We start from the raw sequence: 13,900 nt of genomic DNA, 5'->3' as shown, positions 1-13,900 counted from the left end.
TAAAATTTCCAGGTAAATATTAAACTTGAAAAATTAAAAGCTCATAGTAGAAACTGAATAGCCATGGATAGATATATGACACAGATAAGAAACACCTTCAAAGCAGCCATTATTCTCAAGTGTTATTCTTTTTTCTTTCTTTATGAACTTTTTATTTTGTATTGAAGTACAGCCAGTTAACGACACTGTGACAGTTTCAAGTGAACAGTGAAGGGACTCAGCCCTACAGAGGCATGTATCCATTCTCCCCCACTGCCCCCCATCCAGACTGCCACATAACATTGAGCCAAGTTCCACGTGCTATACAATAAACCTGAATTCTTTTTGCCTTATTATAATTCTTCCAGTTTACTAGTGATAATATTCCTAGCATTTTTTTAGGGGAAAAATCCTAAGCATTGCTATTTTTAGCACAATGTTTTAAATATATGATAATTAAGTACAAAACAGTCTTAGAACACTTTTTCCATAAGAGATACTCAAAAAACATCAATTTATTTCAATTAGAAAACAGCCTTCAGGATGGACATGTGAACACTACTATAGTTCAAATGGATAACCAATGACGACCCACTGTATAGCACAAGGAACTCTGCTCAACTCTGCTATGTTTATGGCAGCCTGGATGGGAGGGGAGTTTGGGGAAGGATGGATCGTGTATGGCTGAGTCCCTTCACTGTTCCCCTGAACTATCACAGCACTGTTAATTGGCTATACCCCAATACAAAATGAAAGGTTAAGAAGTAAATTTTAAAAAAACAGCTTTTACAATCAATATAGAACAAATATTTAACATTTTATATTCTTACCATTTTAATTTAGATTATAAGAACACACAGAGCATAATAAGACAGTAAAAAAAAAGGTAATTCTCAAATTTGTTCAGGTGGCAGAATAACTGGTGCTAAGTATCATTCATTCCCATTAAATCTTTATTAGGAGATACAAGAGACCTGGGTTCAATCCCTGGGTCAGGAAGATCCCCTGGAGTTGGAAATAGCAACCCACTCCAGTATTCCTGCCTGAAAAAAATCCATGGACAGAGGAGCCTGGCGGGCTACAGTCTATGGGTTTGCAAAGAATTTGACACAACTGAGTGAGTAAGCAGAACTGTGCTGAAGACACAGAACAAGGACAGAGTCTAGGCTGTTACGAAATTCTCAAAACCAGGAATTACATCTCTATGTTTGCATATTCACTACCACAGCCACATATCAACACACACGTAAAGTCACTGTTTACATATATTATTCAATATCTTCCTACTTCCACTTTAACAATTACCATAAATTTGGTGGCTTAAAACAACAGAAATGTATTATGTTACAGTACCAGAAGTCAGAAGTCCCAAACAGGTTTCAATGGGCTAAAATCAAGGTGTAGACAGAGCCTCTAAGGAAGAATTTGGAGCCTTTCTGGAGCCTCTAAGGAAGAATCTGTTTTCTTGGCTTTTCCAGCTTCTAAAAGTTGCCTTCATCTCTTGGCTTGAGGCCTGCTTCTATCTTCAAAGCCAGCAATGGCTGGTTGAGTCTTTCTCCCATCTCAACACTCTGACACTGACTATACTGCTTCCCTCTTCCACATCTAGAAAAACTGTGAAATTATATTGGGTCTACTCAGATAATTCAGGATAATCTATTTTTAGGTCATGTGAGTAGCAACCTTAATTCTGTCTGCAACTTGAATACCCCTTGCCACATAATAACATGTTCACAGATTCTAGGGATTAAGATGTGGACTTTTGGAGAACCACTATCCTGCCAACCATATAAATGAACCATTTTCCTCTGCTTTTCTTCAGGATCTCCATCGACCATCATCTAAATCTAATAAAATTACATGCAAACAGTTCACACGTGCACACAATTCCAGAGACGGGGGACCTGCAATTATCAACAAATTCTGAACGTTTTAAGAATCACTAGACTAGCTCATAGAATATCCATGTTCCACAGAAGGATTGTTTGATAGTATCAACAATGCCAAATTTTAGACTGGCTTTTTAAAGTGTATATTTTTAGCTTTGATCAGAAAACCTTGATATGGGTTGAAAGTTTTTTCTTGTATTTCCCCTCTATGTATTTTTTAAAAGTAGTCCTAATCATCCTAATTATACCTCTACATCTTGCAATTATAAATAGTTTTCCAGCTGGTATGCATCATTTTGTGATGCTGCTAATAGTAAATCCAGTGATTTTTCCACAATTTACGTAATAACCTTACTACTATTGGACATTCCAACCCAATCCTCCCTTTCTGCTACATAGTACTGTATTTAATATTCTGGGCATCTTCCTATATAGATCTTTTCCCATGGTTCAGATTTATTTCATCTAGACTAGATTCCTGAAATTGGAATTTCTGGCAGGAAAGATGAATATTTCTATCACCCTTTTTATTATTGCTAAATTACTTTTCAAAAGGCCTGCTTTAAGTTATATTCCCACCAGCCTTTCCTCACTCATACCATCAATGTGAGGAGTTTTTTTAAATGGCTTTTGTGCACTGAAAAGAATATTCAGAGGTCATTTAAATTCTTATCAAAGTCATGAACTAAAAAACTTAGTTCTTCCTTGACTTTTAAATTCAACTTGAAGCTCTGGTTAGTCTTTGTAAATTTTACCAGCAATCACTTTCAAGGAGGCTTTTAAAGGTCTCTTAAATATTTAGCTTTTAGAATTTTATAACTTCTATAACTTCTGCTTTCCTTAAGTACTTAAAGTTGGATTAATAAACAAAACCTCTCCAAGAACTTATTTAAAAAAGAAAAACAAGAAAAACCTGTATTTGTTTTTCTTCTTTTGCTGTGTATTTGTTAACTTCTGTTTTTCTTATAGACCTCTTATTAACCCTTTATCTGCTTTATATGTTAAAAAATATTTTTTGATTTGTCATGTTTCTTTACCATTTATAGCAAAATTTATCCTGTGTATATACATTTTTTGTGTAGCTAACAATGTTCTCCAAGATTCTGTGGTGAACCTTAATCATTCTACATACCTCCTGCAGTGATCTCATTCAATCTCACAGTTTAAACTACCGTCTACAACTACAATTAGTCAAGTTGTAGTAAATAGATAAAATTCTAGTAAATCTATAGATAACAGCACACACCAGAACTTCCCCTAAAGTTCCAGACTTCCAAATCAAAACACCAATCCTAATATCCAGTTATCTCTCCAGAGGATGGGAGGATTGTACTTAACCCAAAGGCATATAAAAATCAACATTTCACATCAAAATCCATCAAACCTGTTCTGTGTTTCCCTATCTCAGGAAATGGTACACCAGAAACCAAGGAGTCCTACTACATGCTTCCTTCTCTCTCTTCTCCATATACAAAGGCTCCTAAACCTCTTTAGTCTTAGCTTCAACTTTCTCCATCCTAGCTTACTCTGCTTTAACCATATGGGCACTGAATTTACTGGTCGTTTTGGCACAGGACATGAACATATGCTCCTCTCTTGCCTAGAGTGGCCTTCTGTCTTTCTGGCCTACCTAATTCCTAAGTCTCAGTTTAACTGTCCCTCCTTGGAAAGGGTTCGTTGCTCAGTTGTGTCTGACTCTTTGCAACCCTATGGACTGTAGCCCACCAGGCTTCTCTGTCCGTGGAATTCTCCAGACAAGAATACTGGAGTGGGTTGCCATTCCCCTCTCCAGGGATCTTCCTGACCCAGGGAATCGAACCCCAGTCTCCTGCATTGCAGGCAGATTCTTAACCATCTGAGCCACCAGGGAACCACCCCCCACCCCACCCCGTCCAACCCGCCACCCTTAGAAAAGCCTTATTTAAATCTCCAGTGGTAAGTCTCCATTGTGTATGCTTTCATAGCATCCTGTATTTTTCATGGCATCCTGTACTTAGCACAATGGTAATTTGTATGATTATTAACTTAATCCTCATTTCTCTTAGTAGACTACACCACAGAGAGAGGAACTGTGGCTGTTTTTCTCACCCCTAGATGCTCAGGACCTTAAACAAGACATAACAGTGTTAAGTCGCTCAGTCGTGTCCAACTCGTTGTGACCCCATGGACTCTTACCCACCAGGCTCCTCTGTTCATGGGATTCTGCAGGCGAGAACACTGGAGTGGATGTTCATTCCCTTCTCCGGGGGATCTTACTGACCCAGGGATCAAACCCGGGTCTTCTGCACTACAGGTGGAATCTTTACTGACTGAGCCACCAGGGAAGCCCTACATAACACAGCTGCTAAGTCACTTCAGTCGTTTCCGACTCTGTGCGACCCCATAGACGGCAGCCCACCAGGCTGCCCCGTCCCTGCGATTCTTCAGGCAAGAACACTGGAGTGGGTTGCCATTTCCTTCTCCACATAACAGAGTAGATGCTAAACAGTTACCTGTAAATAGTTACACATTAAAACTGAAGAAGTAAAGTCAATTTTGTTTATACTTCATTTCACCATCATTTCTAATCTGCGCTTCAAGTATTTTTTATCTCTTGCCTGGATACTGTTGATACCATAGCCTCTGCAGGACTTTCTATCACTGCTCTTGTACTTTCTAATCTGTTCTCCAGTACCCTTGTTAAAGTGAATTTCTAAAATATAAATCTGATATTACTCATTGGTTTCAGATTTTTCAATTGCATCAATATAAAAGTGACATGTAAGGCCCTTCATGGTTAAACCTCTATCCACTTGATCAGGCTAATTTCCCAACTCCTCCATAGGCATCTAGACCACAAATCACACAAACTACCTGAATCTTCTTGACCTTGCCAGGCTCCTTCTGACTCTTGTTTTCTTAACATTCCAGTGATTCTGCTCAAAATGCTTTGAAAGGCCTGTTTCTGCTCTCTCTTTTACACCGGGACAATTCCAATCCTTTAAGTCTTCACCAAGGAGATATCCTTCAAGACACAGCTCAACCACCACCTCCTAGAAAGCTTTCCTGAGCCACCTATTCCTAACCTGGGTGAAATGTTCTTCCTATATACTTCAAATTATAACTTTAAAGAATTTATCTTTCCTCTATTGGATTTTCAGCTCCTTGCTAACAGGGATTACATATTTCTCATCTCTATATATCCTGTTTACACGTTTGACTAATCTGTGTGCCACTACATATCAAACTCATCAAAACATAGCTACCTTTTGAGAACCAGTATCCTCCCTTCTGAGAAATCATCTAATAAATAAAAAAGAAAGTCAATTAGAAAAGCATAAAAATATTCACTTCAAGATTATTTATAATAACTAAAAATTAGAGACAACCTACATATCCATCAACAGAGGAATGGTAGACTCTACTAAATGATAATGTAGCAGAGAAATTCAGAATGAGATTGTAAAACTAACATAGTAACTCATGCTTCTTACATGTTAAGTGGAAAAAGACAAAACTAGTTCACATTGTGACCTTATAAAATTATTTGTACAGACATTTATTAAGGGAACATGAAAATTGCATGAGTTGTTAATGTGAATTGTGATTTGACTTTATTCAGAACTTTATAAATTGCTATATCTTCTCAATTATAGTTATAACAAAGAATTTAAAATTAAACCCATGTTATTAACAGATACATATATTAGTATATGCATATTTTAATGTGCATATACACATATATATTTCCTAACTCTGTCTCCTAAATGGTCCAAAAAGCAGCAATGAACCTAACCTTGGTCTCTAATATGATCTGCATTAAGAGGAAACAGTGTTCTTTAAAGAAAAAGCTAACTCCAGGGCTAGGGCAGGAGCTAGACTTGAAACATCTTACTATACCAGAAAGCAAGTAAGTATTCCCAGAAAATGATGTAGGCACATCACAAAGGCATAGGACCCAGATTAAAGGTGCTCCCACTAGCTGAATCTAGGACAATTCAAACACCAAAACTAATCAAATATGGACTTTAAAATAGAGGTGAAAGGTCATGATGTGTGTAACTTACCTTGAAATGGTTCAGAAAAAAATATACAAAATATACACATACAAATATAGATAGAACACAAGTAAACAAAATACAGAAGTGGAAAAACACAGGAATTCATAAGTTAATTGCAGATAAATAAACAGAGGAGAAGAAAGGGCCCTCTGTTTGCAGTAGAATGCTGTGGACTGACTGGTCAATATCAAAGGACTTAATAGATTTGTTGAATCATGTTACAACCATCATTGTAAAACTGTATTGGCAGTAACATATCCTAAATTTAAATGGGAACTTTGATGAGTAGGATGTATCTTTAGGTATTTCCCCACAGACTGCTTATTTGCCAGGAAGAAAAAAAAAAAAAAAAAAAAAAAAACCCCAGTTAACCATACACTGGAAAATTCTGGCCACATAAAGACCAGATAATCAAAATGAACATCATCAGTGAGAGACATACGGCTATCACATGCTTCCAGAAGTGGTACTCAAAAGGACGCATTATCACCTGTGCCATAGTCAGGTTAAGAATGCAAAACCTCAATTTAACTTAATGAGGATGCATCAGACAAAAACAAGGAATGTTCTCTCTAAAAGGAGGGTGGAGGGAGAAACTATATTCTTTAAGAATGTCAAAGTCATAAAAGATAAAGAAAGGCTGTGAAAGTGTTCCAGTAAAAGAAGCTAGAATCAAGACCCACTAAATGTAGTACCTGACCCCAGACTGGCTCCTATATTGAAGAGGGAAGTGCTACAAGGACCAACCTACAAAATGACTATATCAATGGTAGATTGAAGTATTTTTTCAATGTAAATTTATGAAGTTGATAGGAAATACACACAAATATTTAGGGATCAAGGGCCAAGATGTATGTAACTTAACCTCAAATGGTTCAGAAAAAAATTGCATATAAAGAAACATATATATTTGGAGAGAGAGAATTTGCAAAAGAGCAAGTAAATGATACGAGTGTTCTCTGAACTATTTCTATTTTTGCAACTTTTTGTAAATTTGAAATTATTTCCAAGTAAAAAAAGTTTTTTTAAAAAAATTAAGTCCACCTCAGAAAAACAAGACAACAGGAAAATAAAAGCTATTTATGTAGCTTTTACATCTGTGCAATTTGCATCTATGCAAACTGTTATTTAAAACATTCACCAGTGTATACTGAGTTTTCAGGTTACTGTTCACAGTGTTTTCTCAAGAGGCTTCATTTTTCCTTAAAAGATGAACAGACCTGTAACTTTCACAGTTTATCTAAAGCTAATATGTTGAAGCCAACATTCCATTAGTTGCAGCTTACTCTTAAGAAACAGCAGGAGGGGAAAAAAAAAGCATTGAAATTACAAGACCTCTGCTCTCCACACTACCCATATTTACCATTCATTTGCTGGTGATTGCATGGCAGTTTCCAAAGTAAAACCTCAAATTTTAAATTATGACTTCAGTTTTACTCTTATGACAAGTCAAAAAGAGTATGCAGAGAACAAACTTAGGTGGGTGAAAAGGGGTGGGAGTAGGGTGACTAACTCTTCACTGTATTGAAGATGAAAGAAAGCTGAAAACTTCTGCCCCATTGAGTCCCTAAATAATTGAGTTGTTTCTTCTCATCAAGTGTATCACTGTGTGAAGTATTAAAGTTCAAGGAAGGTGTTCTTACTAGTTTTTTTACCTGTGAATCTGAAGATCTGAAGTAAAAGTGCTTTTTTTTCTTTGCTTTCAAGTTCAGTTCGGGAATTTGCACCCCCTTGTGGTCAAATATAAAATTCTTCATTTTCAAAACCATTTTTTTTTTCCAGTTGGGTTTTTTTGTTCAGGCATAAGAACCAGGTAACTTGACTTTGTTTTCTCCCATGTTAGTGAATCAAGAAACTTTAATGAAGGATTTTTAAATCCTTTTTTGTTAAATAGGATCTGAAACAAACAGGACTTAATTCTAAAAGTGACCTCTATATAAACTTTAGTCTGCAAAATGGAGACAGTAATTACACCTACCTCATGAGTTATTATGAAGATTCAAGGAGAAAATGGATATACATGCTTAGCTGACATACAGTACCTAGTATGTAATCAATAAATGTTATTATTTATTAATATCAGCACTTTGGAATTCTGACAGAATAAATCTTAAAAGTGGATGGACTGGATAAAAATTTTACTAATTCATGATATTCTAGTACAGTCTTGCAAATAAGTTCCCCCAAATATACCACTTATCCAGACTGCAGCTAACTGATTCTCTCCACAGGTATATTGTTAAATTACAAACAATATGTGTTCATCTCTAGATGATAGAAATTTGGATGGTTTTTATACTTTAGAGTGGCCTGAGTTTTCCCCTTTTCTCCCTTTAATAATTAGAGCAGTAAAACTACCCATTTTCATAGGTTACTCTTATGAAATGGCAAAACAAAATTAACATCTTTATTCATCTGACAGAAATTATCACTCCATTTGACAAAAATAATTTGCCTGTGATTTATCATTTTAAGAGGCTCTTGAACACAAATGCTAATTCTTAATGGCCCTAACTGTAACCTGGTCTTTAAGAAACCTCTAAAGAAACCATCTTCAAAGATTAGTGTTAATGACTGACCCACAACAATAGCTAACATTTACTAATATACCATGCACTGTTCAAATATCTTTATTAGCTCATTCACATCCTTAAAACAACTGGATGAAGTACTAACAATAATCCTGTTACAAAAGATCAAACTGAGAAAATAGTAGGGTCACAAAGCTAGTAAATAACAGATGAGCTCCAACCCAAGCAGTTTGGTTCCAGAGTTCATTCACTTAACCAGTGCACAAAAAGTACCATAGAGATGTAAGTCACACACTTACTTGCTGATTCTACTTGATGATGTCAAATTATCAAATTATTAAAATCCATTTCTCTTCTGATTGTACCTCAGTAACACAAACCATTGGAGAAGGAAATGGCAACCCACTGCAGTGTTCTTGCCTGGAGAATCCCAGGGACGGGGGAGCCTGGTGGGCTGCCGTCTATGGGGTCGCAGAGAGTCGGACACGACTGAAGCGACTTAGCAGCAGCAGCAACTCAAACCACGCTACCTTCTCCCATTTCCTTCCTTCTTAGGACTTGAGGCATTTTCACACTCGTCTCATTTAACTCTCGCAATGATGTCTGTCTGTATACTCCAACAGTTATGATTCATCACAAGTTGTTTTACAATAAAAACTAGAAAAAAGTGTAACAATGACCCAGATATTTAACTGTTGGATTCTTTAGAGAATTCATAATAACTTGGGATCAGGAAAAAAGCAACCAGTTTTAAAATAATCTTAAAATGTAATCATTTAAGATCAAAGGCAGTCTTTTTTTTTTTTTTTTTAATCTTAACTAGCCTGGCAACAGGTGAAATAATTCTCTCAAGCAAGTGAATAGTTTTAAAAGGTTTTTAAAGAAGGCATTCAATATTGATAGCTTATCATCATTTACCGTCCTATCACAGTGCCCAGTTTTTTTGACACTGAATAGATCTGCCTAGGTCTTGTGCTTCTATTTAGTAGTTTTAAGACTTTGGGGCGAGTTTCTTAATCTGAGTGTCAGGTATCCTCTTGTGTAAAATAAAGATAACGCCTACTTCACACAGCTGTTGTGGGTAATAAACATCATTCCGTAAAGCGTTTAGTTAGCACCATGGCAGCCCAGAGTACAGTCAATACAATGTATCTAGTTGTTATTACTTTACCAATGTGTGGCACAATAGAAACCCATCTTTGCTAGATTAAGCTCCCTTACCAATCATTTTTTTAATCCCCCTAAGTGATCCCCAAAACTGCCCATAACCCATTCACCTCTCCAAACCCCGGCAGAATGTTTAAGAACGAGAAGACAGTGAGAGACTAGATTCAATCAAAAGTTGCACAGCAAGGTAGAGAATGACCCGGCCTCCAGAATCTGACAGATGCGGACTCGTTCACGTGCTTGCTACCTGTGCTACCTTAGGGAAATTACTTAAACTCTTTGGGCCTTGGTTTCCTGGTCTGCAAACGGAGAATAATAGCAGTACCTACCTCATAAAGTTGTTTTGAGGCTTAAAGTGCGATAGCTCCCGTGAAGCGCTGACTTAGACCAAGAGCTCTGCACACAGGCGGGGCTGCTCTAAAGTACACGTGTATCCATACACACGCTCCCAGACACATTCCGTTGTTAGTTTAGACACTGGCAATAAGCTGTTTCTCTTTTCACCTAAGCTGCACCCCTGTTTGTTTTCCTCAAACAGTAGAATAAACGCCTATCGACTGATAATGTCACCTATGGACCCTCGGGCCCAGAGTCCCCATGGCCCCTCCAGCCCCGCGGCTGAGCACGGGAGCTGCACGCACGCGCAGGAAAAGAGGTAGGACTACCGCGGCTGAGTAAGCGAAGGGAGAGCGGCGACCACGCGGGGATTCTGCGCATGTTCAGGCGAGGGGTTGGAGTAGGAGTTTGCGCATGAGCAGAAGTGTCGGGAAAGGCTAGCGTAGTGGGGGTTAGGAGGCGGTATTGACAGCTGTGGAGGCAGCCCGCGTTCCCGGCATGCCCCGGGGCGGCGGGGTTGGCTCTAACGAATTTGAATGAGGAGCCTCAGCGCTTTCGGCGCCATTTTCGAGTGATGCCTGATCTCATCAATCTAGCGGGAGAGACGGGGTAACCTGTCCGAGACTATAGCGCCTCTAGGACTCGGCCGAAAAATCACTAAAAAAATCCCAAAAATTTATTTAGAGCAAAGGGCACTTGGCGGAGCCTCGTCAGGGTTGGCGCAGCGGGTAAGAGCCTGAAGAAGTAGCAGAGCGGGACTCGGGAGGTGGCAGTGGTGGGACCGGCAGGCGGTGGGGGGTGCAGGGAGTGGGGCAGTGGGTCCGCCTTCAGTTTAATCGCAAAAAAAAAAAAAAAAAGTGGAAGGAGATAGGGTTGGGGGGTAATTGGGTTGTCTGAGTGGGCGGTGGCGGGCGGGATGTGGCGGGAGCGCGGAGAGTCGCGGGCGTGGGGGGAGGGGAGCTGCAGTTTGAGCGGGACGCGGACGCGCTGCGGCTCAGCGGCCGCCGCCCAGCAGATCTGTCAGCGGGACCCCCCGCCTGGTGCCGGGGCCGGGGCGCGCTGGGGCTCGGCCGGCCGCGGCTCCTTGACAGGAGGCAGGGGACGGGCGCCCCCTCCCCCGCCGTGGGCGAACCGAGCCGTCTTTTATCGCAGTTTCCCCGGTCCGCGGCGGCCGTCTTCCCGTGACAAGAAACTTGAGGTCGGCGGAAAATTGAGGACCCGGCGTAGCGGGTGCCTCCGGTCCGACACGCGGACAGTCCTCCCCGCGGGACCCAGCCGTGTGTATTGTCTCTGACGCCAAAGCCGGAGATGCCCTCGCGATGTGAGTCTGTCCACGCCGCCCTCCGGCTCCGCGTCCCTGGGTCCCGGCAGGAGTAGCACTGACTCGCGTCTGGCTTTTCCAATTTGGGCAAGATGGGGCGGGGGCAGGCTTTTGAGGTTTTAGCGGGCTCCTAGGAAAGATGCTGGACTTTCGCTTTTTGCTCCGGATTTTGGTCGTTTGCTCTCACGGTGTCGTCCTTTCTTGGTGGGGTGGGGGGTGGGGGGAGTGTTCTTGGGTGAGATGAAAGATGGGGCTTCGACCTTGCGATTTCCTTCTCCGAGCCGCACTCTTCTTAGAAGACTTTTTCCTTCTCCAGCCTTTGAAACATGTCGCAAGGAAAAAAAGGCAATCTTTGAAACTGTGTTGATGTTTTCCTCTCGAAAAGTCTTTCCCCGGAGAACTTAACGGTAATTTTGCAATCTCCACCTTTTCTTGGGAGCGCTCTTGACTTCGAGGCGGAGGGGAAAGGGCTGTTATTTGCCTTTCCCTTTAGTGATTTTTTTTTCCCTCCTCGTAGTTTCTACCAATTTTTGCTCGACTGCACTTGAATGATTTGAGCCAGAGACGGCTTTAACTTTAATACTTTATAGGTAGATAATGGCCTTTGTAAAATTCCTCATTAAAAATGTACTGGATCTTAAATCCTTTTCTGCGCTGAAGGCACCCTAGATTAACCCTTTCCTGGTGTGATGTATTGCGTTTGGGGCGCGCGACTCTGGGTTGCGAATATACTGGAGTTGATTTTTGCAGCAGCTATTCAATTGTTCGAAAAAGAGGAATAACGCTTTCAGTCACACACTTCTTAGGACTGCCTGCCTAAAGTTTACCTACCCCCGCCACCCCGCCCCTGGAATTGATGTAACGATTGATTGAGTTCTTATTTCTGTAAAGATTGGGGGACCCGCCCTCACTTAGAATCTTTCCCCGAAGAGAATAGGAGAGCGCAATGTGATGTTTTTCAAATGGTGTCTAACGGAGCTCCCAAAATACCGAACTTGTTACCCCCTGATTGGCTGGAAGGAAGCGGGACTGGGGGGTTTGAATGTTGAACACTAGATTATAATTCTTGACTTTCCAAAAAATTACACTTTTAGAAAACCACGTAATGAAACGTTAAGACGAGGAGTTTAAAAGCTGATGTGTAGTATTTTTTTCGTCCATAAAGGATTTTCGAGTGATTTTGAAATGTATATTAAAAGTAAAACCTAGAGAAGACAATTTTCGCAAAATTGTAATTCTGCTGGCTGAGATTACAAGACTTTTATATATTTGCCCCTGTTCTCTATTGGTTAAAAACTGAATTTGGGTGGGTTTTTTTTGTTGTTGTTGTTCCTCTGACAGAAAATTTTCATCTTGAGCCACATGTATTTGTCAGATGCAGATTAGGAAGAATTGTTTCTTTTATTTCCATGAAAAGAAACTTCAATTTTCTTAATGTTAAGAATGAGCTTTTCCACATTTCCCACAGAAATTGAAATATATTTTTTAAACGTTTCACAGATAATTTAAAATATATAGGTTTTTCTAATTTAGCCATTGCAATGGACTTAAAACCTTATTTACAAGAAATATATGTTGCTTAATTTAGACTACACAACAGGTAAGTAGCACAGGTGCAGTGTGTATGATTTCATTCATAAATTCATTATGAAGAAATGTATAGCATACAACACTGTGGATGTGTTGTGTTTTATTTGGTTGATTTTCAGTTGGTTTTTGTTTGATGTTGCTTGAGACAACCGTCTATGTATTTCTGTTTATTACAAAGCTTGTCATTCGGTTTTATTGTATCTTGATAAAAGGCGGGTGTGGTTTACAAAGAAAATCGGTAAACTCACTGATAAACAAGATAGCCATAGATGGGTTTTGAAAGATTTTTTAATAGAAATTTATACTTTTTATGAATAGTAATTGAAATTTTGAAACTTAAGAGTTTGTATTCTCACATTAGGTCAGTTATACATTGTTAGAAAATATTCAGATGAAAAGATCCTAGGAATTTTTTTGTAAATCTTTGTAAATCTATAAATATAATTTATGTTAATAAGTGGAATAGCTGAGTTTATAAATCATACTATTTTATATTACCTTCAAAACAGGAATTAGAACGACACAACCTGTGTTCATTACTTTTTTTCAGAGCTGTTTATTTTGAATCATCTGTTGAAAATTTCATAAGAGATGCTAATTATCATCTCTAAAATTTGCTTTAATGAAATTGTATGAAACTATTTCTATTTTTAATGTAATTTTACCTAAAATACCAGAGTCAGTAGGTTTTGCTGTTTTAGGTTTCGAACTTTAATTTTCATTCAAATTATTATGTGACTTGTAGAATTTTGAGGGTGGGGTGGAGAGAGACTTTATAAATTCCACCAGGCTGGTTAAATTTAACCATACTTTTTTAATGTTCTGGTGTATGGGGTTTTTGTTTGTTTTAGGAGGTGATAGGTGCGGGATTGTTAGGTTTAATAAGCCATCTTGAAAAGAAGTGAAGAGATTCCTTTATTGTAAATAATGCACTGAAGCTTGAGAACACACTAGCACCTAAATAAAATCCACAGCATTCACAATATTTTCCCATTTACGTGGTGCTAGCAAGAGGAAGATTTTGGTTTTAGGCTTGTGGGCATGTAG

The 13,900-nt window shown here is 39.1% G+C and overlaps 1 long non-coding RNA gene across 1 annotated transcript in view; it reads right to left on the bottom strand.

Moving 5' to 3' along the window:
• The window catches only part of LOC133049131 (uncharacterized), a 36,974-nt gene extending 26,716 nt beyond the window's left edge, over window positions 1-10,258 (bottom strand). Inside the window, exon 1 of the long non-coding RNA XR_009691221.1 lies at window positions 9,936-10,258. This is a non-coding gene — a long non-coding RNA (uncharacterized LOC133049131). The remainder of the gene's footprint in view (window positions 1-9,935) is intronic.
• Window positions 10,259-13,900: the final 3,642 nt, after the last annotated feature.

This window comes from Dama dama, chromosome 30 (genome assembly GCF_033118175.1).
Source record: "Dama dama isolate Ldn47 chromosome 30, ASM3311817v1, whole genome shotgun sequence".
In the NCBI taxonomy this organism is placed as follows: domain Eukaryota; kingdom Metazoa; phylum Chordata; class Mammalia; order Artiodactyla; family Cervidae; genus Dama; species Dama dama.
Note: the sequence above shows the minus strand (reverse complement) of the source record. Positions and strands in the feature narration are given on the sequence as shown.